The sequence below is a fragment of the Oryctolagus cuniculus genome, chromosome X, assembly GCF_051225735.1.
Source record: "Oryctolagus cuniculus isolate XC-2025 breed Fujian yellow rabbit chromosome X, ASM5122573v1, whole genome shotgun sequence".
Taxonomy (NCBI): Eukaryota; Metazoa; Chordata; class Mammalia; order Lagomorpha; family Leporidae; genus Oryctolagus; species Oryctolagus cuniculus.
The window spans coordinates 107,204,135-107,231,680 of record NC_142888.1 but is presented as its reverse complement, the minus strand read 5'-3'; the positions used below and the strand labels follow the sequence as shown (position 1 = coordinate 107,231,680).

The window sequence follows — 27,546 nt, the reverse complement described above, 5'->3', positions numbered from 1 at the left end:
GAGGCTATGGGAAGAGAGTGTGTCTACTCCAAGGGCTTGTCTACACCATCCAAAGCCGGTTGGCTAAATGGCATCCTGGGATCCAAACAGCCTATGGGCTCCACTGTGCCCCATACCCTTGTCACCTGTAGGCCAGTGAGAGGCTCAAGTGGGGACAGCTGAGGTTGCCTAGGTCACTGGTTTAGTCAATGCTGGGGTGAGGACTGAGCGAGAGGCCATGGGTGCTGAGAATCTACTCCTTCCTGGCTGGCCAAAGGGATGTGAGGGTGAGGGAGGGTCACCTCTCACAGTGCACGCCCTTTTCTGCACCAGGAATGGGGGGGGCGGTTTCATTAGGGATCCTCTTCTTCCTCGTGCTGTGCCCCTGGTGGACAGCAGTGCAGGTCTGTGAGATGGCTGCTGAGACTAATGGGCCAGGGCGAGTCCGTGTGGAAAGCAGATTAAAGCGCAGCTAACTAGCAGAGGGGAGGGAGAGGCAATAACCCTGGACTCCACACCAGGTTCTAACCACTGCCCTAGCCGCCCAAGGGTTGGCCCTGGGCCGCCGATCCCCAGCCCCCACCCCAGCCCCGTCGCAATCTAGCGACTTTTTCCCCTCTCCGCGGGCAGAAGACCAGTCACCCTCGGGGACTACCACCCTACCAGGGCGGGAGCATTCCCTCCCCTCCCGCCCCTCAATCCATAAAGCCAGGAGATGCTACCGCGAAGGGAACCCTGGGAGTGCGCCTTGAATGACCCCCAAACACATCTGGATTTTTGGAGTTCAGGCCAGCCCCCGAAACGGACCCCAGGGAAGTCGGCCAGAGGGAGGGCGCGGGGGAAGGGAGAGGCAGCGCGGAGTTAAGGGCCTGCCGTTTAGGACTCTCGGCCCCACGACTAGGACCGTCCCAAACTTCCTGTTTCTTCCGGCCGCTCTGACCCCAGGGCTGCGGCTCCGAGATAGCTCTGGGCCTGGAAGTGCATGCTGGGTAAGCGCAGACGGACGGAGTAGGCGAGCTGCTCGCTGTCGCCGCAGCGCAGGGCCGGTGTGGGCGCGCGCTCGGCTTCCTTTCCCCGGCGGTCACGCTTTGCATGTGGGATGGGCAGCGGGCAGGTGGCAGGGAGGCCCCCACGCTGAGGGCTCTGGGAGGAGCCTGGGCCTGGGCGGGGGCCGAGGAGGAAGGGGGAGGAGGCGGCCCCAGGGGCGGGGGTGTGGACTGGGAGTTTCTGCATTTTAAAGGAAGCGGCGTTGCCTTCGGCGGAGGCCGAAGTTCGAGCAGACCTCGCCGCGCGCGGAGTGCAGGAAATCCTGGAGGGGCAGCACCGGCGGCTTTGCCTGGCCCAGCCCCGCGCTCTCGCGCCCCGCTGAAGCCCCGAATGGGTAGTTCAGGGCAAGTGAAAGGAAGCCCCTCTTTACAAAACCGAGGGGAAAACTTGGCAGAACTGGCGCCCCCCCCTCCCCAAAGGTGGGCCAGCTTTAGAATTTGGGGGAAAAAAAGTGTACGTAGGAGCTCCACTCGACTCCCCGCCGACTGCCAACAGAAACGAAGGCGATCCCAGTCGTGGAAGGGCACCCACTCTGCAGTGCCTTCCTCCTCGAGATCCTGCGAGGGCTGGGTGGGCAGCTCCTTGTCGCTACTTAGCTCCGCTTCCACAGTGCAGGAGAGGAGGGCTTTGCAAGGATGGTTAAATCCGTGCAGATCCTTAAATCCGAAGTTGAACCCCTACCTCTAGGCGCACCTTCCGTTGGGACCACACCCCCCGCAAGTCACCTCTCAGTATTCCCTACTCTCCAGCTCCGCCACGGGTATCTTGAGGAGGCTGGTGTTATGACCTTAGTGGGGCGGAGGAGCGGGCTCCAGGTCCGGTATAGGACCAGGCAAGGTGGGAGAGAATAGGGGCCCAGGTCGTATAGGTTATCGCCCCCATTTTGAAGAGGACAAAACTGAGCCTTCCCAGAAAGCTTAGTCATTCGCTGAATTCACACAGAGGGTTGCTACCAGAGGTTAAAACACAGCTTGGGAATGCGGGGGTGGGGGTGGGGGTGTGGGTAGGGGAGTGGGCTAGATGCTTAAGACTCGGATTTAGCCACTGTATCTCCCACCAAGTCTCTCCAGAGCCTCTCCCCATCAGGGAAGACTATTTTAGCAGTCCTCTCTTGGATGGCACACCACACTAGAGCCATTTCATTATGTTTCTGTCTCCTGTGCTAGAGTATGTCCATGACCGAGGCGGAGGCTTGCTGCTTATTATCTCAGTGCCTGAAAGATGCCTGGCACATAGAAGACACGCAGGAAATACTTTTTGAATGATAGAATCTAGGAGTCCAGACTCTCAGCCTTTTTATTTAAAAAGATTTATTTATTTATTTGTTTGAAAGGCAGAGTTACAGAGAGGCAGAGGCAGAGAGAGAGAGAGAGAGAGAGAGAGAGAGGTCTTCCATCCGCTGGTTCACTCCCAAATGGCCACTACGGCCAGAGCTGGGCCAACGGAAGCCAGGAGCTTCTTCCGGGTCTCCCATGTGGGTGCAGGGGCCCAAGGACTTGAGCCATCTTCTACTGCTTTCCCAGGCCATAGCAGAGAGCTGGATCAGAAGAGGAGCAGCCAAGACTGGAACCGGCACCCATATGGGATGCCAGCATTGCAGGCAGTGGCTTTACCCGCTATACCCCCTCTCAGCTTTTTTTTTTTTTTTTTTTTTGAAGTGAAAATGCTGCCTTTTCTACCCATCCACCTAAACACGTGGCTTAGGGGCCTGATCTTTCTATTGTCACATAGTCCTGGTGCTGGGCTTCGCACTGAGCAAGGGGCCATCTTTGGCTGGCTGCTTAAGTCACCAACCCCAGCCCCCAGGGTAGGATCAAGCTGCCCAGTTACAAATCTGTTGAGTATATTCTGTGCCCTGGTGCCCTTCTCCCAAACCAAAATATAGCAGGCAGTGCAAACATTTATGCAAATGAACCAAGAGCCTTGCTGCTTTTAAAAATAAATGATGGAGCCGGTATCAGTAGTTGCAGTGTGTCTTGGCAGGGCTTGGAAGGGGCCCAGCCTGCCCCTTGTGGGTGCTTTGGGGACCCGCACAGTGAGAAGCAATGTCCCCCTACCCTCCTCCTTTCCCCCGCCCCTCCAAAACTACAAACAGCCACAAACCACATGGCCCACAAGCAACAGAGATTTGTGGCCTTTGGAACCTCCCAGGGCAGGGGTCAGTCAGGAGGTCAAAGGGGGTGCAGGCATCACACAGTCCAGAGTCATTACTCTAATACCCTCTGGGAGAGTTTCGAATCAATGGGCCTATTTGTCCACCCTCCAGGGAAGACTGGGGGTAGGGCAGTGGGGGTCCATTATCAAGCCCACCCCCACAACACCAGCCAAGAAACTCATCCATGGCCTGGCGTCCTGCAAACCTCTACCTTCCCTCTACCCAGGAAAGGCAGAAACCGGAAGTGGGATGATTTGTGCAGGGATGGGCAGATAGAATGTCCCGATGGCTTCCGGGTTAGGAATCTAGGAGTCTGTGGCATTTACAAAGCCCAGCAGGATGACTTGGGGCCTCTTCTGACCCCTCCCCAATGTTGGAAGTCGCCAGTTCACCGGCCAGGCAGTGTCCTGGTCTATGGTTCTCTCTGGTCCATCCGGGTGAGTTTTAGAATCACTCCACGTGGCAAAGAGGCAGAATAATGTCGCGGGGAAAGAACTGGACCTGGGCATTGGTCAGACCTGGATTCCAAACCCAGCTCTGCCACTCCCCAGCTGTGTGACCTCTTCAAGTTACCTTCCCTGAGCCATTGTTTCCTTTTCTGCTAAGCAGGGGGGATAATAATAGTGCCTGCCACATGAGACTGTTACTGGGATTAAAGCTGCTGCGTGCTGTGTAGTTGGGACTTTGTAAGGACTGATAAACAGTCGCTGTGGTGACCGTTCTCCCATTTTGCTGTGAGCCAGTGCAAGTCTCCTGGTAACTGTCAAGGCCGGGCCACCTCTCAGCTCTAGTCCCTCCCCGAGATGCTGGAGCAGTGGAATTCCTCCTGGCACCCGTCCCCTCCCAGCATTGGGATCATTTGTTATCGGAGTGGCCAGGGCTGTGCCGAAAGTGCAAGCAAGTGTGGCTCTGGCCACAGGCAGTATCCCCTGAGGGGACTTAGTTTTATTGACTAAAATGGTATTAAGTGGTCAGCTGGGGGGAGGTTATCAGGGAAACAGGCCCTCCATGGGCTCTCCAGTGCATACACACTGGTATCTGGGACGGCACGCCATGGGCGAGGGGTGCATTTACAGTGAGGCGGCATGGAGACAGTTTGGTCTGATGGACTTGATAACTTCGATCTTCAGTGGCCTTCCTTCCTTTAAAAATGTGTCCTTGTGTGGAGCGGGAGGGAGCTTTTACTTTCAAGTTATGGCAGCCCGGTGGGTAGGCTGGGGAGCAGCGGTTGGTAAGTGCTGGGCAGGGTGGCAGGGAGACACAGTCTGGTGCGGGCACTTTCAGTACACTTTTGCCTTCGTCCTTATTGACTGAGTGTGGAGTGCAAAAGGGAGAGACGCTGGGTCTCTCCCATCAGACTCGGGGCTCCCAGGGGTTGGAGATCTTGTCACCTTCATGGGCCTGGAGCCTTCCGACGACGGGGTCCGATGTGTGTTCCTTTAGGCTGGCCATTTTCCACCCTGAAAACCGAGAGCGCTGCCTCCGCCCTCGGAGCGGCTCCCCCACCCGCGCCGGGTGCATTCCTTGGTACTCCGGGCGCCCAGAGGCTCAGCACCCGTGGCGGAACGATTGGCGCGAAGGAGGCCCAGAAAGGATGCCTGGGGTGTGTGTGGGGGGGGGGAGCGAACTCCCCAGAGTTCTGGCCGCGGAGGGGAGGGGGCTGTCCCCAGCCAAAGGAGGGAGGAGCCACGTGGTGGGGAGCTGCGGAGGGGTGCCCCGAGTCCCTCCTTGCCCTTTTGTCTGTCCCCCGAGCCCAAGCCCCCTCCCCAAAGAAGGCAGGCTGCGGGGAGGAGGGAGGCCCCAGCGAGGGGAGGGGTGGGAAGAGGGAGCGCGCACTGTGGGGGCTGGGAGAGGTTGGAGGGGTGGAGGCCGGGCCGGGAGGAGCGGCCGGAGCTGCCGGAGAAGGCGCGGAGGAAAAAGCGAAGGAAGGAAACCCATCCTGCCCCCAACACCCGAGTGTCTCCTGTTACCAACCGAAAGGTGCAGCCAGCCTCAGGAAGAGGTGATCGGAGCCGTTGCGAGCAGGCGGTCACGTGAACGGAGAGCGAGAGAGAAGAGAGAGAGCGAGAGAGCGAGCGAGCGAGCCAGCGCCAGAGAGCCAGCGCCAGAGAGCCCACAGACCTCAACTCTCTGGTCTCACACTTGGAGGGCCCAGGGACCGAATTGGGGGGGCTGAAGGAATCCTTTATTCCCCCACTATCTCATTCTGCCCACGCAGCAGGTTTGATGCGTCCCCCAATGCAAGCAAGTCCGTGCCCGCAGGGGGCTTCTCCAAGGCCCCCGGAATGTGGACTCCCCCTGACCTTAAAGCGTTCCCCTAAATGCGCTGGGAATTGGAGTTGTGGGCAGAGGAGTCCATTACACTGGACAATCACAAATGAGAATTTGGCGAGGAGGCCACGACGCCAGGCACCGTGCTAGGTCCAGGGGCCGCGGAAATGGACCGAACAGCTAAGCCCTAAGCCCGCCTGTTGGAAGCTTTCATTCTAGAGGGAGCGGAGACAGGCGAGGCTGCCTTTGAAAAAGGGCTGTACTGCAGTGCTGGAGGGAAGCTGGAGGAAGGAGAAATGACAGAGGAACCGGAAGGCTTCTTGGAGGAAGTAAGATTTGAGTGAGGCCTTGAAGGCTGAGGCGAGCTCTGGAGCCCTGGGGATTTAAGGTCAGGTGGAGGGATTATTCTGAGCAGAAGGGCTGGAGCAAAGGCCAGCTCCTTCTAGCAGGAACCTGTGCTGGCTCATAATTATAAAGGTAAATCTGTTGTTTTAAAACAAATTGGATGGCCAACATGGCTGTTTTTCTTTATCTAATTGCAGGCCCTTCTGCTGGCCCTTGTTGGTGCTGATTACTGGGAATTGGCTATAATTTTCCAAAGTGCTACCAGTTCAATGAAAACTTTGCTCTGCATGCTTTTTCCATTGAGGAAGCATGGGCTAGGAGGAAATGAAGTCAGTATCCTGTCCCCTGTCCCCCTGCCCCACAAGAATAGGAGGTGGCTGCCCATTCAGCGAGTGTGGCCCAGGAGCACCAACCAGGTTGCCCTGGCATTGCCCTGTCTCATCACCCATGTGGCCTCGCAGTTGGGGTCCCTGCAGTTGGACTGCCAGGGCTCCAGCATGCCACTGGAGTGCCTGGGCTGGACAGCAAGGGCAGGGGGCCCAAATCCAGATTCTGGGTCCCCATGACCAGGTCCACTGTTCCTTGGGCACCCTGGCCCTTCTTATTGGCATTTTAATCACATGAATTCCTTTATCTGTTATCCCTTTTAGTTTGCAAAATACAATCCACCCCCTCTTATCCACAGGGGGCTCCCCCTCAGCATCTCCCTTAGACCCCTCTCTGTGGCTACGGGAGGAATTGGGACCTAACAAACACAAGGGTATTTCAATGGGAGGAGGAAAGTGACAGCTGCCAGCCCTGGGGGCGTGTGTGGTGGTGGTGGGGGGGGGGGCAGGCCAGGAACAAGGGATCCTCAAGGCTAGAGATAGCACTTGAGAAAGGGCTGGCTTGCTCAGGGCAAGGGGACCCAAATCTTACTGGAAGGCCATAGCCTCAAGGGACCTTTCTCAGCACTCTGAAAAGGACTGTCCCCTTCACAGAGCACCCTGTATGAGAGTGTTCCAAAAAGCTCATAGAGCGGCTGCAGCTGTGGCATGGTAGGTTAAGCCTCCGCCTGCGGTGCCGGCATCCCATGTGGGCACTGGTGAGTCCTGGCTGCTCCTCTTCCAGTCCAGCTCCCTGCCAGTGACCCCGGGAAAGCAGCAGAGGATAGCCCAAGTGCTTGGACCCTGCACCCATGTGGGGGATCCAGAGGAATCTCTTGGCTCCTGGCTTCCGATCCTCTCAGCTCCATCTGTTGCAGCCATTTGGAGAGTGAATCAGCAGATAGAAGATCCCTCTCACTATCTCCCTCTCACAGAGTCACACCTCACAAATAAATAAATCTTTAAAAAAAATAAATTTCATAGAAGAGCTAGCATTGTGGCACAGAGGGTTAACCTGCCACCTGCGATGCTGGCATCCCATATGAGCACTAGTTCCAATTCTTTCTGCTGCGCAGCTTCTGATCCAGCTCCCTGCTACTGCGCCTGGGGAAACAGTGGAGGATGGCTCAAGTGCTTGGGCACATGCACCTGCATGGGAGACCTGGGTAGAGTTCCAGGCTCCTGGCTTCCGTCTGCACCAGCCACAGCTGTTGTGGCTATTTGGAGAATGAACCAGTGGATGGAAGATCACTTTTTTTCTCTCTGTCTCTCCCTCTCTCTTTAATTCTGCCTTTTAGATAAATAAACCTTTTTTAAAAATTGTGGAAAATGGAATTCTAAGTTTGCTTTATTTATTTTTTAAAAAAGATTTGTTCAGTTATTTAAAAGTCAGAGTGAGGGGCCTGCACTGTGTCATATAGGGTAAAGCACTGCCTGCAGTGCCTATAAGGGTGCTGGTTTGAGTCCCAGTTGCTGCATTTCCAATCCAGCTCCCTGCTAATGTGCTTGGGAAAGCAGCAGAAGACGGCCCAAGTGCTTGGGCCCCTGCAGCCACGTGAGAGACCTAGAAGAAGCTCTTGGCTTCAGATCGGCCCAGCTCCAGCTGTTGTGACCATTTGGGGAGTGAACCAGAGCATGGAAGGCCTCTCTCTCTCTCTCTCTCTCTCTCTCTGCTTTTGCCACTCTTTCAAATAAATAAATAAATAAAATTTTTTTAAAAAAAAAGAGTGATAGAGGGAGAAAGAGATCTCGCATTCACTGATTGACTTCCCCAAATGATTGAAGCAGCTGGTCCTGGGCCAGGTTAAAGCCAGGAGCCAGGGTCTCCATCCAGGTCAGGTGGCAGGGACTAACGTTCTTGATCCACTGCTTCCCAGGTGGCAGGGACTAAAGTTCTTGATCCACTGCTTCCCAGGTACATTAGCAGAGACCTGGATTAGAAAGCAGAGTAGCTGGGACTAGAACTGACACTTGATTATGGGATGTAGGAGTCCAAAACAGCAACCTAATCTGCACCACAACACCCTCCCCTGTGCGTTTATTGTGAGAAAAAATTTTGAAGCCCATGCATAATTTTTCATAATACACATCTTCCATGAACTTTCTGAAGATACTTTGTATGAATGGATTTCAAAAATTATTTCAAGATTTTAGTTATTTATTTGAAAGGCAGAATGACAGGTGGATAGACAGAGAAAGAATGAGATCGTCTGTCCACCAATTCACTCCCCAAATGGCCACAACAGCCAGGTCTGGGCTGGGCCAAAGACAGGTGCCAGGAGCTTCTTCCAGGTCTCCCACAGGGTGGCAGGGGTTCAAGCACTTGGACCATCTTCCACTGCCTTCCCAGGGGGCATTAGCAAGAAGCTGGATCAGAAGTGGAGTGGCCAGGACTTGAACTGGCATTTCTGTATGGGGACATATGGGACAGGAACATTGCAAGTGTTGGCTTAGCAAACTCTACCACATCATCAGCCCCTCACAAATTTTTTGTACCAAGCTAGCCATCTTTTTTTTTAAATCAGTATTTCTTTTCTGAAAAAATATTTATCTATTTATTTATGTATGTATTTATATGAAAGGCAGAGTGACAGAGACAGAGATCTTCCATTTGCTGGTTCATTTTCCAAACAAATGTCCACAACAGCCAAGGTTGGACCAGACCCAAGCTGGGAGCCTGGCATTCCATCCGGGTTTCCCATGTGGGTGACAGGAAGCAAGTACTTAAGCCATCAGCCACTGCCTTCCCAGGAGTATTAACAGGAAGCTGGAACAGCTGGGACTGGAACCAACACCTTGATATGGGATGTGAGTGTCCCAAATGGTTTTTTAACCCTTGTGTCACCACCAGTTTCTTTCTTTTTATTTTTAAAGAGTAATTTTTGTTTTTCATTTATTTATTTTATTTACTTGAAAAGCAGAGTGACAGAGAGGAAGGAAGACATGGTGAGAAAGAGATTTTCCATCCACTGGTTCATTCCTCAAATGGCTACAATGATCAGAGCTTGGCCAGGCCAAAGCCAGGAGCCAGGAGCTCCATCTGTGACTCCCATGTAGGTGTCCAAGTAGTTGGGACATCTTCTGCTGCTTTCCCAGTCACATTAGTGGAGCATTGGATTGGAAGCTGAGAAATTGGAAGTGGAACCAGCGCTCTGATATGGAATGCTGATTGCAGGTGGTGTAGTAACCTGTGCCACAACGTTGGCCCCTATTTTTAAATTTTCTTTTTTCAATTTGAAAGGTGAAAGAGAGAGAGACTTCCATCTCCTGGTTAGCTCCCCAAATGCCCACAACAGCAAGCTCTGGACTGGACTGAAACCAGGAGCCAGGAACTCCATTCATGTCTCTCACATGGGTGGTGGCAGGGACCTAAGTGCTTGAGCCATCACCTACTGTCTCCCAGACAGATTAACAGGAAGCTGAATCAGAAGCCAAGTAACCAGCACTCCGATATGGGTTGTGGGCATCCCAAGTGGCTGCTTAACCCACTGTGCCACAATGCCTGCCCTGAAATGTTGATCTTGACTATTTTATATGTATATATATATATATATATATGATATGTATATATGAAAATACTTCGGAAGTTAATGGAAAATGATTTAAAAGATGAGTTTATGAGATGGGCTTTGTGGTGTACTGGGTTAAGCCTCCACTTGGGATACCTGAATCCTGTATTGGAGTGTTTGGTTCAAGTCCCAGCTACTCTGTTCTTGCAATCCAGGTCCTTGCTAATACTTCTAGGAAACAGTAGAAGATGCCTCAATTACTTGTGTCTCTGCCACCCACATGGGAGACCCAGAGGAAACTCCTGGCTCCTGGCTTAGCCCAGGCCGCTTCGGATTTATTTATTTGAAAGACGAGAGAGAGTGGAGAGAGAGAGAGAGAGAGGGAGAGAGAGAGAGAGAGTGAGAAACTCTTCCATCAGCTGATTCACTCCCTAGATGGCCGCAATGGCTGTGGTGGGGCCAGGCAGGAGCGAGGAGCTTCATCCGGATCTCCCATGTGGGTAGCAGGGTCCCAGAACTTGCACCATCCTCTGCTGCTTTCCCAGATGCATTAGCAGGAAGCTGGATCAGACATGGAGCAGCTGAGACTGAACCAACTCTCCTATAGGATGCCGGCGTCACAGGCAGCAGCTTAACCCGCTGCACCACAACAACGGCCCCAAATAAATACATTTTTCAAAAAAGAAAAGGGTCAACATCTTGGTATCCATTGCTCATTTATTCTTTCCTTCAGTTCTTTAGTCCACAAACATCTATTGAACATCACTTTGTGCCTCTCTAGGCTCAGAACTCGGGATAGAGTCCACCAGGAGTTCCTGCTCTGCTGAGAAAGAGGTCACAAATTCTTAGGAGCAGGAGAGAATGCTCTAGTTTTTTTTTTTTTTTTTTTTAAGCTAGAGAGAAGGAGAGACAGAGAGATCTTCTATCTGCTGGTTCATTCCCCAGATGGCAGCAACAGCCAGAGCTGGGCCAGGCCAAAGACAGGAGCTTCATCTGAGTCTCTCATATGGGTGCGGGGGTCATCTTCTGGTGCTTTGCAAGGCACATCAGAGCAGCCGGGACATGAGCCAGTGCCCATATGAGATGCTGGCACTGCAGACCACGGCTTACACGGCTTAACCCACTGCGCCACAGTGCCAGCCCCCTTGTGTTTTTTTTTTTTTTTTTTTTTGAGACAGAGGGAAAGATCTTCCATCCTCTGGTTCATTCCCCAAATGGTCGAAAAATCTGGAGCTGAGCTGAGCTGAAGCCAGGAGCCAGGAGCTTCCTCTGGGTCTCCCACATAGGTGCAGGGGCCCAAGTACTTAGGCCATCTTCCACGGCTTTCCCAGGCCACAGTAAAGAGCTAGATCGGAAGTGGAGCAACTGGGACTCGAACCAGCGCCCATATGGGATGTCAGCCCTGCAGGCAGCGGCTTTACCCTCTACACCACAGCGCCGGCCCCCACCCATTTGTTCTTTTTTTTTTTAAATTTTATTTATTTGAGAGGTAGAGTTACAGACAGTGAGAGGCAGAGACAGAAAGGTCTTCCGTCCATTGGTTTACTCCCCAGATGGGCGCAACAGCCAGAGCCGTACCGATCTAAAGCCGGGAGCCAGGTGCTTCTCCTGGTCTCCCATGCGGGTGCAGGAGCCCAAGCACTTGGGCCATCCTCCACTGCCTTGCCAGGCCACAGCAGAGAGCTGGACTGGAAGAGGAGCAACCGGCACTAGAACCCGGCGCCCATATGGGATGCTGACGCTGCAGGTGGAGGATTAACCAAGTGAGCCACGGCGCCGGACCTCCCATTTGTTCTTAATACAAGAAGGATGTGGGGCCTGGTGCTGTGGCATAGATGGTAAAGCCGCTGCCTGCAGGGCCGACATCCCATATGGGTGCTGGTTCGAGTCCCGGTTGCTCCACTTCCGATCCAGCTCTTTGCTGTGGCCTGGGAAAGCAGTGGAGGATGGCCCATGTCCTTGGGCCCCTGCACCCCTGTGGGAGAGCCGGAGGAAGCGTTTGTCTTCAGATCAGCGCAGCTCTGGCCCTTGTGGCCAGTTGGGGAGTGAACCAGCGGATGGAAGACCTTTCTCCCTCTGCCTCTGATCTCTGTGTAACTCTGACTTTCAGATGAATAAATAAATAAATAAATCTTTTTTAAAAATAGAAGAAGGATGAATCAGATGAGGAAAGAAACAGTTGGGAACAGGAATGAAGTGCATGTTTATTGTCAAAAATTTAGAAAGTGGAGAAAATGAGAAAAATAATTTATGTCACTTCTGAACTGTATGGGTTTTACCTAGGTAGGCCCTGGGAGCCTCAGATTTCTCACCTGTAAAGTTGGAGTCATTGCCTTTCAAGGTTGTTGTGCAAAGACACAGTGATACTGTATGTAAATAAAATGGAAAGCGCAGAACTTGGTACTCAATAAGTCCTTTCTATTTTGTAGGCATATATATATATATTAAAGATTTATTTTATTTATTTGAAAGAGTTACAAAGAGAGAGGTAGTGACAGAGAGAGGTCTTCCTTTTGCTGGTTCACTCCCCAGTTGGCTGCAATGGCTGGAGCTGCACTGATCCGAAGCCAAGAGCCAGGAGCTAGGAGCTTCTTCTGGGTTTCCCACGCAGGTGCAGGGGCCCCAGGACTTGGGCCATCCTCTTGCAGGTATATAGGTATATTGTTACATAACTACCATCTAAAGACTGTCACCTGCTCTTAACCTTTTTGGTGCATTTCCTTCCTGTCTTTTTAAAAACACATTTTTTTCTACAGTTTGTGATTCAACTTAATTCACAATTTTATAGCTTACCTTTTAAAAAAAGATTTATTTATTTGAAGGACAGAGTGTTGAGGCAGGGTTGTGGAGAGAGAGAAAGAGAGAGAGAGAGAGAGAAACTCTTTTTTTTTTTTTATTTTTGACAGGCAGAGTGGACAGTGAGAGAGAGAGACAGAGAGAAAGGTCTTCCTTTTGCCGTTGGTTCACACTTCAATGGCTGCCGTGGCTGGCCCGCTGCGGCCGGTGCACCACGCTGATCCGATGGCAGGAGCCAGGTACTTCTCCTGGTCTCCCATGAGGTGCAGGGCCCAAGGACTTGGGCCATCCTCCACTGCACTCCCTGGCCACAGCAGATAGCTGGCACAGAATCCGGCGCCCCTACCGGGACTAGAACCCGGTGTGCCGGCGCCGCAAGGCAGAGGATTAGCCTATTGAGCCGTGGCGCCGGCCTGAGAAACTCTTTTCATCTGCCAGTTCACTCGTCAAATGCCTGCAACTTGCTAGGTCTGGGCCAGGCTAAAGCCAGGAGGCAGGAACTCCATCCAGGTCTCCCACAAGGGTGACAGGGGCCCAAGCACTTAGGCTATCTTCAGCTGCCTTCCCAGGTGCATTAACAGGAAGCTGGATCAGAAAGGGAGCAGCCAGGACTTGAACCAGCACTTCAAAGTGGGATGCCCGTGTCACAAGCAGCAGCTTAACCTTACGCTGCGCCACAGCGCCAGCCCCTATAGTTCACCGGGTTTTTTACAACTTAAAATTATAAGAAGAATTTCCTCATGTTATTAAAGAGTCTTTGTAAACATTTTAGTGGCCACATAATAGTCCATTGTGTGGCTCCCCGGAGCTTGGTGGAAGCTCCCAGGCCTCCTGTCTCTTTTGTCCTCCACCCATGGCCACCACAGCAGTACCCTTGATGATGGGAGTTTGGGCAAAGGCTATTGTGAAACCACCCGGCCCCCAACCCCCTCATTCGGGTCCAATTATTGGTGGCGCCATTGAGGCCGGTACGTTCACTTGGGCATATCTCTCTGCAAGTGTCTGGCCTTCCATTGAGTGGCAGCCAAGAACACTCTCCGGCCTCGTGGTGCCCACGTTGTCACCCGAGACCCCATCGGCCTGAGGGCCCTCGTCTCCCCTCAGCATCCTTGCCTCTCTCGGAAGTGAATCCTGTTTCCACCAGAGACGGCATCTTCTTCAGTGCTCTGCAAACACTTTGGACGTCATCAAAACGTAGGCCGGGAGGCAGGCACTGTAGCCATTGGCAGGCCTCAACTGCGCTGGATCAAGCTCCCGTGTCTGGAGGAAGGTTGATGGGTCCTGTTCTCTCTTGGGTGTTGGTGAGGAAAATTATGTAATAGGGAGCCAGTGAGGGGGTGGAGTGGGAGTGCGTGCTCCTCTCTCTCTCTCTCTATCTCTCTCTTCCTGTGCCTTTGATTCTTCCCCAACTGGGGCTGCAAAGGTCAAATGGGGAGCGAACAAAAGCTTGGCAGACACGTTCCTGAAGGCAGCCCTCCAGCTTCGAGACAGGGAGATCCTTGGGTTTAGATCAGAGGGTAGGTGGGCTGGGGTTCTAGAACAGGAGACTTTCCTTGGGGAGAAGAGAATAAAAGTCCCCTGCTGGGGAATCTAGGAGATTCTAGTCAGTGGGACAGTCCTGAGGGTGAGCTCATTTCAGTGCGAAGTCTCCCCATTTCAAACCAGTGGGAAAAGAACACATTATTATTTTTTTTTAAGATTTCTTTACTTTTTATTTGAAAAGCAGAGTTACAGAGAGGCGGAGGCAGAGAAAGAGAGAGACCTTCCATCCTCTGGTTCACTCCCCAAATGCCCGCAATAGCCAGTACTGGGCCAGTCCAAAGCCAGGAGCCAGGAACTCCATCCAGGTCTCCCATCTGAGTGACAGGGGCCCAACTACTTCAGCCACTACCTGTTGCCTCCCAAGTGCACTAACAGGAAGTTGAATCAGAACCAAGCACTCTGCAATGGGATCCTGGCATCCCAGCCTGTCCTAACCCACTGTGCCACAACGCCAGCCCCAAGAATGCATTATTTAATAAATGAGTTAGGTGCATGTAATTGTTTGGAGAAAAAAAAGTTAGCACCTCCTGTCATCCACCAAATAAATCCCAAAGAAGCCTAATCAGCCAGGTTCTTGGTTGTAAACCACCGAATCTAATTCTAACATAAGCAGAAAGGGAGTTTGCTGCAAGGCTATGGTAGATCAGAAATGTGAAGAACTAGCCTGAGGAAGAGGGAAGGAACCAAGGGATGCAGGCAGGGTCAGGATTGTACCAACAGCCTGGCTGGCTCAGGAGACCACAGGGGCATCTCTCACCCGCCACGCCTCCCACTCCCCCCGCCTTCCCCCACCCCAAGGCTCGCTGCTGCGCTTCTGGACGCGTGGCTGCCCAGACCTTCGGGAATAATTGCTGCTCTCCTCTGCAGCACCGTGCTGCTCTAGGCCCAAAGTCCAGAGGGAGAGAGAGCATCTGGCTGCTGGAGCCTGGGTCACATCCCCTCTACCCAGCTGCCAGTGGAAAGGGAAAACGAATATTGCCTTGTGTGTATCTTGGGATCTGCTGCAAATCATCAGGGTGTTTATACTGAGCAAACAAAACCAAAAATGTCAATTACTGTTGCTGATAATCCTTGAGCACTAGATATGCGCTAGGGGCCCAGCCAACTGCTTCGATGTATATTATTTGATTTTTTACTTTGAATTTGCATTTCTTTTATGTTGAGAGCCATAAGTTTTTGCCTCTTTAGTTTCTTCTGGGATATCTTTTTCTTTTTTTTAAAGTTCAAGTTTAAATTTATTTTTATTTTTTAAACTATTTTATTTATTTGAGAGAGTTACAGACAGGGAGAGGGAGCGACAGAGAGAGAGAGAGGTCTTCCATCCACTGGTTCACTCCCCACTGGGCCAATGCAAAGTCAGGAGCCAGGAGCTTCTGCTGGGTCTCCCACACAGGTGCAGGGGCCCAAGCACTTGGGCCATCTTCCACTTGGGCCATAATGGAGCTGGATCGGAAGAGGAGCCCCGAAGACTTGAACTGGCAACCATATGGGATGCAGATGCCGCAGGCCGAGGCTTAGCTCATTATGTGCCCTGGGATATCTTTTGCTTCTTTTTTTTTTTGACAGGCAGAGTGGATAGTGAGAGAGAGAGAGACAGAGAGAAAGATCTTCCTTTTGCCGTTGGTTCACCCCCCAATGGCCGCCACGGCTGGCACGCTGCGGCCGGCGTACCCATGGGGTGCAGGGCCTAAGAACTTGGGCCATCCTCCACTGCACTCCCGGGCCACCGCAGAGAGCTGGACTGGAAGAGGGGCAACTGGGACAGAATCCGGCGCCCCAACTGGGACTAGAACCCGGGGTGCCGGCGCCGCAGGTGGAGGATTAGCCTAGTAAGCTGTGGCGCCGGCCTCTTTTTTTTTTTTTTTTTAAAGATTTATTTATTTGAAAGGCAGAGTTATACCGAGAGAGAAGAAAAGGCTGAGAGAGAGAGAGAGAGAGAGGTCTTCCATCCGCTGGTTCACTCCCCAACTGGCTGCAATGGCCGGAGCTGTAAGGATCCGAAGCCAGGAACCAGGAGCTTCCTCTGGGTCTCCCACGTGGGTGCAGGGGACCAAGGACTTGAGCCATCTTCTACTGCTTTCCTGGGCGATGGCAGAGAGCTGGATTGCAAGTAGAGCAGCCAGGACTCAAACTGGCACTCATATAGGATGATGGCACTACAGGCGGCGGCTTTACCCGCTACGCCACAGCGCTGTCCCCCAGATCAGGAAGATTTTAATCTCTTGAATTGCACGATTTTGTGGGGTGTTCTGGGTCAAGTGAGTAGCAAACTAATTTTGCAGATCACCTGAGGCTGTTTATAGGAAGAGCTAGTATTTGACTTAATCCTTGCAACAGCCCTTTAAGTTGGAGACTTATCCCCATTTTGTAGATGGGGAAATTGAATATGCCTTTGGTCACCTAGTTGACAAATAAGGGGTGGGGCTTAGATTCGGTCCCAGCTTCATTGGACTCCAGAGCATGTACTTGTCCACCGTGCTCCAGAATGGCCAAAAATAGGGGTGGCCCTTTGGTGCAGTGGTTGAGATGCCTGTTAGGATGCTCACATCCCATATCAGAGTGCCTGGGTTCAAGTCCCGGCTCAGCCTTCAATTCGAGCTTCCTATTAATGCACACTCCAGAACATAGCAAGGGATGATTCAAATAGCTGGGTCCCGGCCACTGATCTAAGAGACCCAGATGGAATTGGAGGCGCCTGGATTCTGCCCATAACCCAGCCTTGGCTGTTGTAGGCATTTGGGAAGTGAACCAGCAGAAGGAAGAGCTCTCCCTCTGTCTCTGTGTCTCTGCTTTTCGAACGTGCATGCATGCATACAAACATACATACGTAAATGTAGAAGATTCTAGATATATTACTTGCTTTGTGGAACAGCAGGTTAAACCACCACTTGGGATGCCAGCATCCCATATCAGAGCATTGCTTCAAGTCCCAGCTACTCTGCTGCCCATCCAGTTTCCTTTCCTGCTAATGTGCCTGGGGAGACAGCAGACATAGCTCTCTGCTGTGGCCTGGGAAAGCAGTAGACGATGGCCCAAGTGCTTGGGCCCCGCACCCACGTGGGAGACCCGGAAGAAGCTCCTGGCTCCTGGCTTTGAATCAGCCCAGCTCCAGCCATTGTGACCAGTTGGGGAGTGAACCAGCAGATGGAAGATCTCTCTCTCTCTCTCTCTCTCTCTCTCTCTGCCTCTCCTTCATTCTCTGTGTAACTCTGACTTTCAAATAAATAATCTTTTTAAAAAATTAAAAAGAAACAATAGAAGACATGATAAATATTTTGAGTTATGATGTAAAACTTCTTTGTTTTATTAAAGATTTATTTATTGGCCAGCGCCACAGCTCACTAGGCTAATCCTCTGCCTGTGGCGCCGGCACCCCGGGTTCTAGTCCTGGTTGGGGCACTGGATTCTGTCCTGGTTGCTCCTCTTCCAGGCCAGCTCTCTGCTATGGCCTGGGAAGGCAGTGGAGGATGGCCCAAGTGCTTGGGCCCTGCACCCGCATGGGAGACCAGGAGGAAGCACCTGGCTCCTGGCTTTGGATCAGCACAGTGCGCCGGCCGTAGCAGCCATTTGAGGGGTGAACCAATAGAGGAAAGACCTTCCTCTCTGTCTCTCTCACTGTCTAACTCTGCCTGTCAAAAAAAGAGATTTATTTATTGTTATTTATTTGAAAGACAGAGTGACAGAGAAAGAAAGAGGGAGAGAGAGAGAATCTGCCATCAGCTGGCTCACTCCCCAAATGGTAGTAACAGCCGGCAGTGATCCAGACAGAAGCCAAGAGCCTGGAACTCTACCTGGGTCTCCCATGTGCTGCCAGGGGCCCAAGTAATTGGGCCATCATCTGCTGCCTTCACAGATACATTAGGAGGGAGGTGGATTGGAAGCCGAGCAGCCAGGGCTCAAACCAGAGCTCCAATATGGGATGCCAACCCTGCAAGCAGAAGGTTTAACCCATTGTGCCACAATACTAGTTCCCAAAATTTATTATATTAAAAAATAGTGGCACCACGAGCAGAGTTAGAAGAGTAACTAGCAAGGAGTATTTGTAGTAGGTGACAAAGTTTTAGTATCTGTGGTGTATAAAGAAGTCTTATTAATCCATAGGAAAAGATAACCACAGCAACTGAAAACTACGCAAAGGCCATGAACTGGCAGTTCACAAAGCAGGAAACAGTAATGGCCAATAGACTAAGGAAAACACTCAATATTTCTAAAGAAGCACAAATTCAAAAACTGAGATAGTGGCATATAGTTTTTTTTAACCCATCAAGCTGGTTTTCCACACACACACACACACACACACATATGCATTTTATTTACTTATTTATTTATTTATATTTTTTAACAGGCAGAGTGGACAGTGAGAGAGAGACAGAGAGAAAGGTCTTCCTTTTTCCATTGGTTCACCCCCCAATGGCCGCTGCAGCCGGTGCACCGCGCTGATCCGAAGCCAGGAGCCAGGTGCTTCTCCTGGTCTCCCATGGGGTGCAGGGCCCAAGCACTTGGGCCATCCTCCACTGCCTTCCTGGGCCACAGCAGAGAGCTGGACTGGAAGAGGAGCAACTGGGACAGAATCCGGCGCCCCGACCGGGACTAGAACCTGGGGTGCCGGCGCCGCAGGTGGTGGATTAGCCTATTGAGCCACGTCTCCTGCCTATTTATTTATTTTTAAAGATTTATTTACTTACTTAAAAGGCAGAGTTGCAGAGAGAGAGGGAGGGAGAGAGAATCTTTCACCCACTGGTTTACTCCACAAATGGCCACAATGGCTGGAGCTGGGGGAGAAGATGGGCTGAAGGCCAGGAACCAGGAACTTCCTCCAGGTCTCCCACATGAGTGCAGGAGCCCAAGGACCTAGGTCATCTTCAGCTGCTTTCCCAGGCACATTAGCAGAGAGCTGGATTGGAAGTGGAGCAGCCGGAACTTAAACCAGTGCTCATACGGTATGCTGGTACTGCAGGTGGCGGCTTTACCCACTACACCACAGCGCCAGCCCATATTTTTGTTTTTTGAAAAGATTAATTTATTTGAGAGGCAGAATTACAGCAAGGGGGGGGGGTGGGGGGGTAGAGAGAGAGAGAGAGTCTTCCACCAAATGGCCACAAGGGCTGGAGCTGGGCTGATCTGAAGCCAGGAGCCTCCTGGCTCCATGCAGGTGCAGGGGCCCAAACACTTGGGCCATCCTCCAGTGCCCTCCCAGTGGACTGGGCACTAACAGTTGCCCATATGGGATGCCGGCACTGCAGGTGGAGGCTCAACCCACTATGCCATAGCGCTGGCCTGGCCTAAGGCCTTTTTAAGGATTAGGATACTGCTCTGTCCTTCCCCAATGTAAGCTTGTAGGGGCGGGCTGGGGCGGAGTGGGGGAAAGAGATGGGGGTTGGGGCCTTTGCCTCCCTCTATGGCTCCCTGTAGTCACTGCTTAAAGATGAAGGTGACTCCTCAGTGGCCAGCATTTGGCCAAGTGGAAAGAGGTGGCCCTGTCTTGGAGTGTGTGTGTGTGTGTGTGTGTGTGGTTTGTGTGGTGGAGTGGACGGGAGGCGGGAGGCGATAACGGGCAGAGAAGTGGGGGCTCATATTACAGGCACTAACACACCCGGAAGATTTGGTTCCTTCTCCCACATCTCCTTAGGAAAAGGCCCAGAAAGTCCCATAGTAGCTTCAGGATAGATTTTCCATGCGCTCATAAAGGCTTTTTAGACTCCAGTGATCCTCTGCCCACCTGGGCAAATCAAAGACAGGGATGAAAAAATTAAAAAATAAAAAAGAGAAAGCTCATGGTGTTTATAGTACTGATGCCAGTGGCATCAGAGACAGAAACCCAAGCGACAACATGGAGGAAGTGACACCGTAAAAGAAAAAAAGGAAGCTGAGCACATGCTATTCCTGAGAAACTTTGCCTTTTCTTCTCTGTAGTGGAACAAGCCCAAGGGGGCTTTCAGTGTGGTCAAGGACGCGGCCTACAAGAAAGAACCAAAGAACAAGGAGAGAGCGTGGACATCAAGAGTCAGGTGAGAACACACACACACACACACACACACACACACCAGACTGGATTCAAAAGGTCACAGGTGGTCAGCCCAGGAAGGCTTCTGGGAGCAGGTGAGACGTGAACGTGGACTTGGAGCATTTAGGTTTGGAGAGTGGTGGGGAGGCCATCCTAGGCTACAAGAGCATCATGAGTTCATGTTGCCGGGAGGGTGGCGAGGGACAGAAACAAAGGCTGCAGAGTGATGTTTGTGGAGGGGGGGCAGGGAGCAAAGGAGGCTATGAGTTGCAAGGTCATTGCAGAGATCAGAAAAGAATGTACCCTACTGGTGGGGGCCAGGAAAGAGACTTTGTTTGTCTTTTGAGAACTCCCTGGGCCCTGGAGCCTGTGGGGGAGGCTTGCTTTCTTTTCTCACCCCCTGGACTCAGGCCTCCTCCTCCACCCTGCATCATGCCTGCAGGGCCAAGAGGACCAAGAGGCAGCGTCTAGGATGAGCCCAATCCCATGGCCAAAACTCAGTGGGGTTATTTTACAATCGCACTGTGAGCATGCATGGCACTGCGCGTGTGTGCGTGCGTGCGCATGTGCATGCCACACATAAAGCGCGCCTTCCATGCTGTAAAGTGGAAGCAGAGCAGGCAGCAGCAGTTGGGCAGCCTTGAAGACAGGCTGCAGGGCACAGGATCGGGATTCAAATCCCAGCTCTGCCACTGCCCCTTCAGCTCTGCAAGCGTGGCGTGCTCATCTATCAAATGAGGGAAACAGTCTCTGCTCCCCCAGGCCATGCTGCCCCCCAGGAGCCTAAATTCCCATCCCCCCTAAGTCCTGGCTTCTTTGTTCCAAGGCGGTCCAAGGCAGTGCTAGGCACTGTTTGTGTGGGAGGGGGGATATGACCCTGAAGCAGAAACAAATGTGGTCAAATTTCCACCCTTGGGGAGTCTCGGGGATGGGCGGGTAACATCCTGTCCACTTGTTTGTGCCATGCTTTTGAAACAAGCTACCAAAAGCAGCAGGAGTAGATGTCTACAAGGAGGCACATGTGTTCCACAGGAGAACAAGGCAGGCACTAGGTTTGATGCAAGGCAGAATGTGCACGGAGCTGGTGGCCTCTGACAGCTTCCTAGAGAACAAGGTAAGGGGCCAGGGCGGCTGCAGGGTCTCAGTTCAGGAAAAGTTGCCAACAGCTGAGAGTCGGAACAGAGTACCTCCTCTCTGGTGCTTTGAGGTGAGGTGGTAGGCTGGGTGTGGTAGGAGGAAGAACACATTAACCCCTTAGCCCTCTGAAAGGCTTCGTTGATTAAGTTAACTTGTTTGCTGTTCAAGTATGGAGCCAGGAGGGGGCCTGTTTGAGGGCTCTGTTGGGAGGTGCCGAGGAAGGAGAATGCCCCTGGAGAACTAATTGGTGATGGTCGCTAATCCAACTGCAGGTGCAGCATGGGGGGTGCGGGTGGGGGTGGGGGTGAGATGGGGTGCACGCTGGTGGCCAGAGGTTGGTGGGGCTCTACTTCAGGCCTTGGGTTCAGGGCAGAATTCACCAAGAGGCAAAAGGGTCCCCGAAGAATAAAACTTTTTCTGCTCCTGACACCTCAGACTGTCAAGGGTCAGAAATCTGCAAAGCTGTTTTCATTCCTTCCTGGGTACCTAAGTAATCTTTTTTTTTTTTTTAAGACCTATTACGTTATTTTGAAAGAGTTACACAGAGAGAGAGGGAGAGATGGAGAGAAGGAGACATAGATCTTCTCCCCAGAAGGCTGAAACAGCCAGGTGTAGGCCAGGCTGAGGCCAGGAGCTTCATCTGGGTCTCCCATGTGGATGGCAGGGGCCCAAGCACTTGGGCCATCTTCCACTGCTTTCCCAGGCACATTAGCAGGGAGCTGGATCGGAAGTGGAGCAGCTGGGACTGGAACCGGCACCCATGTGGGATGCTGGCGTCGCAGATGGTGGCTTTACCTGCTGCGTCGCAGATGGTGGCTTTACCTGCTGCGCCACAGTGCCGGCCCCTTAAGTATCCTATTCAAGTTGGGGAAGGAGCGGCACGTGAATTCACTCTCTCTGCCCAACTCCTTATCAGCACAGGAAGATGCTTTGAATGGACCCCCTCCCCTTTCAGATAGAGAGCAAGATTCTGCTGGAACAGAAAGGATGGGGGGCATAGAGGAAGTGTCCAGGATGGAGCCCAGGTCTGGCAAGTGAGGAAGCAGACTCCTTGTGGCCGAGAACTGGCCTCAGCAGGTGACCCAGAGGAGGGCAGGCAGCAAAGAGCAACAACTTCATCTAGGTCACAGTTACTTCTTCAGGCTGTCCCTGTGGCGTAGTGGTTAAGCCTCTGCCTGTAGCTCAAGCATCCCATATGGACACCAGTTCGAGTCCCAGCTGCTCCACTTCCGATCCAGCTCTCTGCTATGGCCTGAGAAAGCAGTGGTAGATGGCCCAAGTCCTTGGGCCCCTGCATTCACGTGGGAGACCCGGAGGAAACCCCGGCTCCTGGCTTCAGCCTTGGCCCAGCCCCGGCTGTTGCAGACATCTGAGTAGTAGACCAGCAGATGAAAAACCTCTCTCTGTGTGTCTCCCTCTCTGTCTGTAACTCTGCCTCTTAAATAAATAAATAAATCTAAAAAAATAGAGAGGAGGCAACGGAGAAGACCCCACAGTTCTCTCCACAAAGGTGAGCGTGGCTGGCTGGGGAAAGATACACAGAGCAGGGCCCAGCTGGTCCCCACCTGGCAGAGGTGCACAGAGAGAAGACCCCAGAGTCCAGCAACCCTGGCACAGGGCAGTCAGCTCTTAAGGACTTAAGGTTAAAGGGACGGCCTTACGAGGTTGGAGTTAACCAACTCCAAACATCTCTTCACCCGTTCTATTTGGGGGCCCAGAAACACTAGAGGCCATGCCTGGTGACCATGTTCATCTAGAATCTAGCAACCATCAGGAAATTCTTTTTTATTTATTTATTTATTTTTTGACAGGCAGAGTGGACAGTGAGAGAAAGAGACAGAGAGAAAGGTCTTCCTTTACTGTTATTCACCCTCCAATGGCCGCTGCGCTGATCCGAAGCCGGGAGCCAGGTGCCTCTCCTGGTCTCCCATGGGTGCAGGGCCCAAGCACTTGGGCCATCCTCCACTGCACTCCCCGGCCATAGCAGAGAGCTGGCCTGGAAGAGGGGCAACCAGGACAGAATCCAGTGCCCCGACCGGGACTAGAACCCGGTGTGCCGGCACCGCAAGGCGGAGGATTAGCCTATTGAGCCACGGCGCCAGCCAGGAAATTCTTTATCATCTTTTCTTGAGGGTCTACCGTATGCAGGGTACCTTATTATTGTCAATGACAGACAACAAACAATCATTTCGGATGTGGCAGGCCCAACGCTAACAGCTTCACTTGTATTAATCTCAGTTCACTCTGCTAACAACCCTGTGAGATAGGTATTATTGTTCCCATTTTACAGAATGGGAAAACAGAGACTCAAGAGAAATGAAATTACTCAAGGAAGACTGTACAACTAACAGGTGATAAGGGCAGGATTTGAACTCAGGTCTTGTTGGCTTCCAGGCCCAGGGACTGTGTTCAAACAGTCCACTACTCAGCCTCCAGCATGCTTTGCTGCCTTGCTTCTCACTACCCTATGCCTACTTCCAATTAGTAGATTAGTCATGTGTTGACACTTCTAGTCTCAGTCTAATGGCTTGTTTATTTAACTGATGGATGCTGCTCCCCATTTGAGGCCATTAGCATTTAAACAAAACAAAACAAAACTGTTGAGCCTGGCAAAGTGACACTGTGTTTACTGTTTTTCTCCCAGTGTTAATTGTGAGCATTTTCTAAATATGTATTTTGATGTGCTAACTGTCCCTAAAGAGACTACAGTTTAGTAGTTTCTCGCAGCTCCAGCCCCACTCCCCTTCGTCTCCTCTCTCAGAGGGAGAAGCCTTGGCTAGGACGGGGAGGAGGGACGGTGACAGCCTGGGTCTCTGAATCCTTAAGAGGCAGAGGAACTGGGCTGGGCGGGTGACTGTTCTTGGGGGCTAAGCCCGGGAGTCTGTCCTCCAACACACACACGCTCGCTCGGGGAGGGAATTTGGTATTTCTTTCCAGGACAATAAGAACATCTGTGCCAAGGCAGAGGAGGAGGCCGGGCGCTCCGAGGCATCTCTGCCGGAGTCTCTTGACACTGTCCGATTGTGTTTTCAGTCTCTGCTTGGATCACTGACCGTGTCCACTGAGAGTGAGCTGACTTGGGTGAAGACAGTGTGGGGCCGAGGGAGGACAGAGGAGCAGCCCTCTGGCTGGGGCCAGGAGAGTGAGGTGGGCAGGGAGCCGGGCAACGCTCTCATACTCTGAAGTCAGCAGGTGACTTGTTTGTTTTTGCAGACTGCTGCAAGTATGGGGTGAATCTCGCAAGAAATGCCCCTCTTGTCCCCGTCTCCTGGAGAAACTGCTATTCATTGAGGTCAGTGTTCGCAGCCTAGTCTCTCCCTCTTCTCACCGATTGGGGTTCATCTGGACCTGGGAGGCAAATGGACAAAGTTACAGTTTGTTCTATACTCAGAAAAAACTGGCTACTTCCTCCCAGTTCCAGTTGCAAACGAGTTAAAACGCAGAGTTTACGGCTTCCTGCAAACCCATTCCCAGGACTGGAAAGCCATCTCACTCAGTGTGTTCTGAGGGTGACTGCAACCATATGTCGCTGGGCAAGCCCGGGATGAGCTAAGGCATCTCCTTCATTTCGTCCTCACGCAGCCCTGGAACTGGGAGTTCTGGGGACCAAGAGGTTGGCATCTGCCTCCTGCATAATGAGTTACATCAGTCTCCCAAAGCATCCATGGGCCCGCGGCCCAGCCCCTTGGGCATCACGCTGTGCCTGGCACGAGCTAGTAATCCCGCCCCGGTCCTGACCCTCGGAGTTTACAACCTTAAGTCACACAATAATGACACAGATCCCAAAGGCGGGCAGTTAAATACTTCCACTTGTCTGCCAATCACAAGGGACCCATTGAGGGAGCCCCAGCGACAGACAGGGGCCCCCTTCAGCGAGCTTCCAGTCTGGTGGGACAACAGGTGAGACTGAGCAAGGGCTCAGGAGAAGCGCTCTCCCTTCCGTGGGCAAGGAAACATGGCCAACTGGGGCATCACGGAATAGACACTTGTAAAGTGCCTCTTGACACGAGGTCGGGGTTTCCATCTACTTGAGCGCCAAGTAGGTTCAGTTCTCCACCTGCGGGGCTCAGAGTCAGAGGCAACGTGGTCGCCCTGCGAGGGGTGGTGAGGGCGAAACCTGGGCTGGGAGGCGGGGGTCCAGGCGATCAGCAGCAGCTCGCCGCCTTCTCGCCTTGGGTGGCCGGGGCGTGTCACTGGCTCTCGCCTACCGGGGGCCTGAGGGTCCGCGGTGAAGGTCCCACCTGGTGGTGGTGGGGTTTTAGGAATAGTCCCCCACCCTCACCCGGATTGCTGAGAATCCTAGCTGCGCGCCGCGCATCAGTCGCACGGGTATAGGGAGGGAGCCGGGAGGAGGCTGGGGGTAAAGTCACCCCTGGCGGTCCCGGACGCGCCGGCCAGGCCTGGGCTGCGGGAGGAACCGTGGCCCGCACGTCCCCCAAACACTTCCGACGGGCGCCTGCGCCCCGGGCGGCTTCCAAGGGCTCGGCTGGGCGGGGGGCAACCCGGCCGCGGTTCGCACTCCAGGGCCTTGCGCCCGCCCGCGAAGTGCCCGCCGCTGCCGGGTGCCCAGGCTTCCCCGAGGGCTGCCTGCGCTGTGCACTGGGCCGGGCCGGGCCGCTGCAGGGCCTGGGCGAACTGGTGAAGGAAGGGAGCGAGTGAATGAGGCGGGGCGGAGGGAGTGCGTGTGTGGGGAGAGCGCGCGGGAGCGCGAGTCGCCGGCCCGGGAAGGGTGGGTCGCGGAGCGGCGGCGGCGGCCGCGGCGGCGGGAGGAGCGAGCGGGGAGCGAGGGCGGTCGGCCCGGCTGGCGGGCCGGAGTCGCGCGGGCGTGGGGGAGAGGAGGGCGGAGCGCCGAGGGCGGAGATGGGGCGGCGGGAGGGAGGGGGCCGGCGGGGCGCGGCCAGGGGGCGGGGCGCCGGGACCTGGGGAAGATAAGAGCGAGCTCAGAGGGAGCGAGGGCGGGAGTGAGGGAGGGGCGGGGGACTTAGAGACCAAAGAGGAGACAAAAGGACGGGGTGGGTAGGAGGGGCATAGACGAGCTGGGGAGGGGAGGGGCGCCCGGGGACGCCTCGGAGGGAGGGGTGTGTGTACTGGGCGCGCGCGCGCGCGCGGGGGGGTGCTTGCTGTGGGAGGGACTTAGGGACGTGAAGGGACAACATAAGAAGGGAGCGCGGGGTACTGAGAAAGGGGCGGGAGTGCCCCACCACGCTGGCCAGGAGAGGGAGGGGAGGCCGCTGGGAGGAGCGGCCACACACAGGGAGGGGGTCCTGGGGATGGCCGGTGCGCGAGGGAGGGGCTGGGGCTTCGGCAGGCGCGGGAGGGGCAGCGTGAGCCGACCCGGGGAAAGGGAGTGCTGCGAGAACCCGAGGGTGGAGGCGGATGGGTGTGTGTGGTTCGCCGAGAGCAGAGATTTAACGCTGCCGTTCGGGATGACCGAAAGACCACGGTGGGGGCTGCACAGACGGGACGGGGCTACGGAGGCAGGACGAAAACTGCCCGGGGGGAAAGTGGGACCTGCGAGGGCTGCAGAAGGGTGGCGGGGGCGGCCTCGGGCTAGGCAGGAAGGCGCCACCACCGCCCTCTGCCCGTCCCCAGCGTGCCCCGCCCCGTCCGGGGGCCCTAAGGGCAGCGGCCTGGACCGTGGGGGGAGCCGAGCCAGGGCGGTACCATTCGGAACGGAGAGGGGGGCTTGGGGGGGAAGGGAGGAGCCAGGGGTCAGAACCCTGTTGGGGCGGGGAGGGGGGGCGCCACACCCTGGGAAAAAGGCTTGGGCACATCCAGAATGGACCAATCAGCGAGCAAGGCCAGGGTGGCGTCAAGGGGCAGCTTCGGCCAATGGGAAGGGAGAACACTTCGGAGGTTCGGAGGAAGAAAAGAAAAAAAAAGCCCCACGAAACAACAATCGAATCCGTTTTGGGGGCTTGGAAGGCTAGCAGGGGGCATCGTTTATAGCACCTTCCAGCGCCTGCCCTCCTCTTCGAAGGACGGGGTCGTTTGCATCACTCCTGGGCGGTGGGGAGCCAAGGGAGCTGCGGAGGGTCCCGAGAAAGTAGACGGGGATTGGCCATTTACCGGGGGCACTTGATTGGGCGCTTCAATTTGGGGGGGTGGGTGGGGCAGAGGGCGCAGCTTTGTGCTCAAAGGAGTGAAGGCGGCAGGAGTGGCAGGGGTTCCCTATTCCCCTCTGACTTAAGTGTCAGCCGGCAAGTGGATCGTGCAGAATCACAAGCGAATGGCTCACTTTTAAGCGCTCTTTGGGCGCAGAACACTGCTCAACCTTAATCTTTTCCCTTCTAAGTTCTAGGCTGTGTCCTAAGAGGGTGAGCAATTGCAAGAGCCACAGCTACCACTGGGAAACTCAGTAGAGATTTGTCATGTGGCTTTTGGCTTCAGAGGTGG

General features: G+C 53.7%; 1 long non-coding RNA gene across 2 annotated transcripts in view; it reads left to right on the top strand.

Moving 5' to 3' along the window:
* The first annotated feature begins 816 nt into the window (after window positions 1–816).
* The window catches only part of LOC127484904 (uncharacterized), a 36,184-nt gene continuing 9,454 nt past the window's right edge, over window positions 817–27,546 (top strand). Inside the window, exons 1-3 of one of the 2 annotated variants that reach the window (XR_016227812.1) lie at window positions 817–968; window positions 19,923–20,017; window positions 24,364–24,442. This is a non-coding gene — a long non-coding RNA (uncharacterized LOC127484904). Of the gene's footprint in view, window positions 969–19,922; window positions 20,018–20,996; window positions 21,128–24,363; window positions 24,443–27,546 lie in introns of those variants that run through there. The other variant, XR_007912129.3, reaches the window with a different exon arrangement.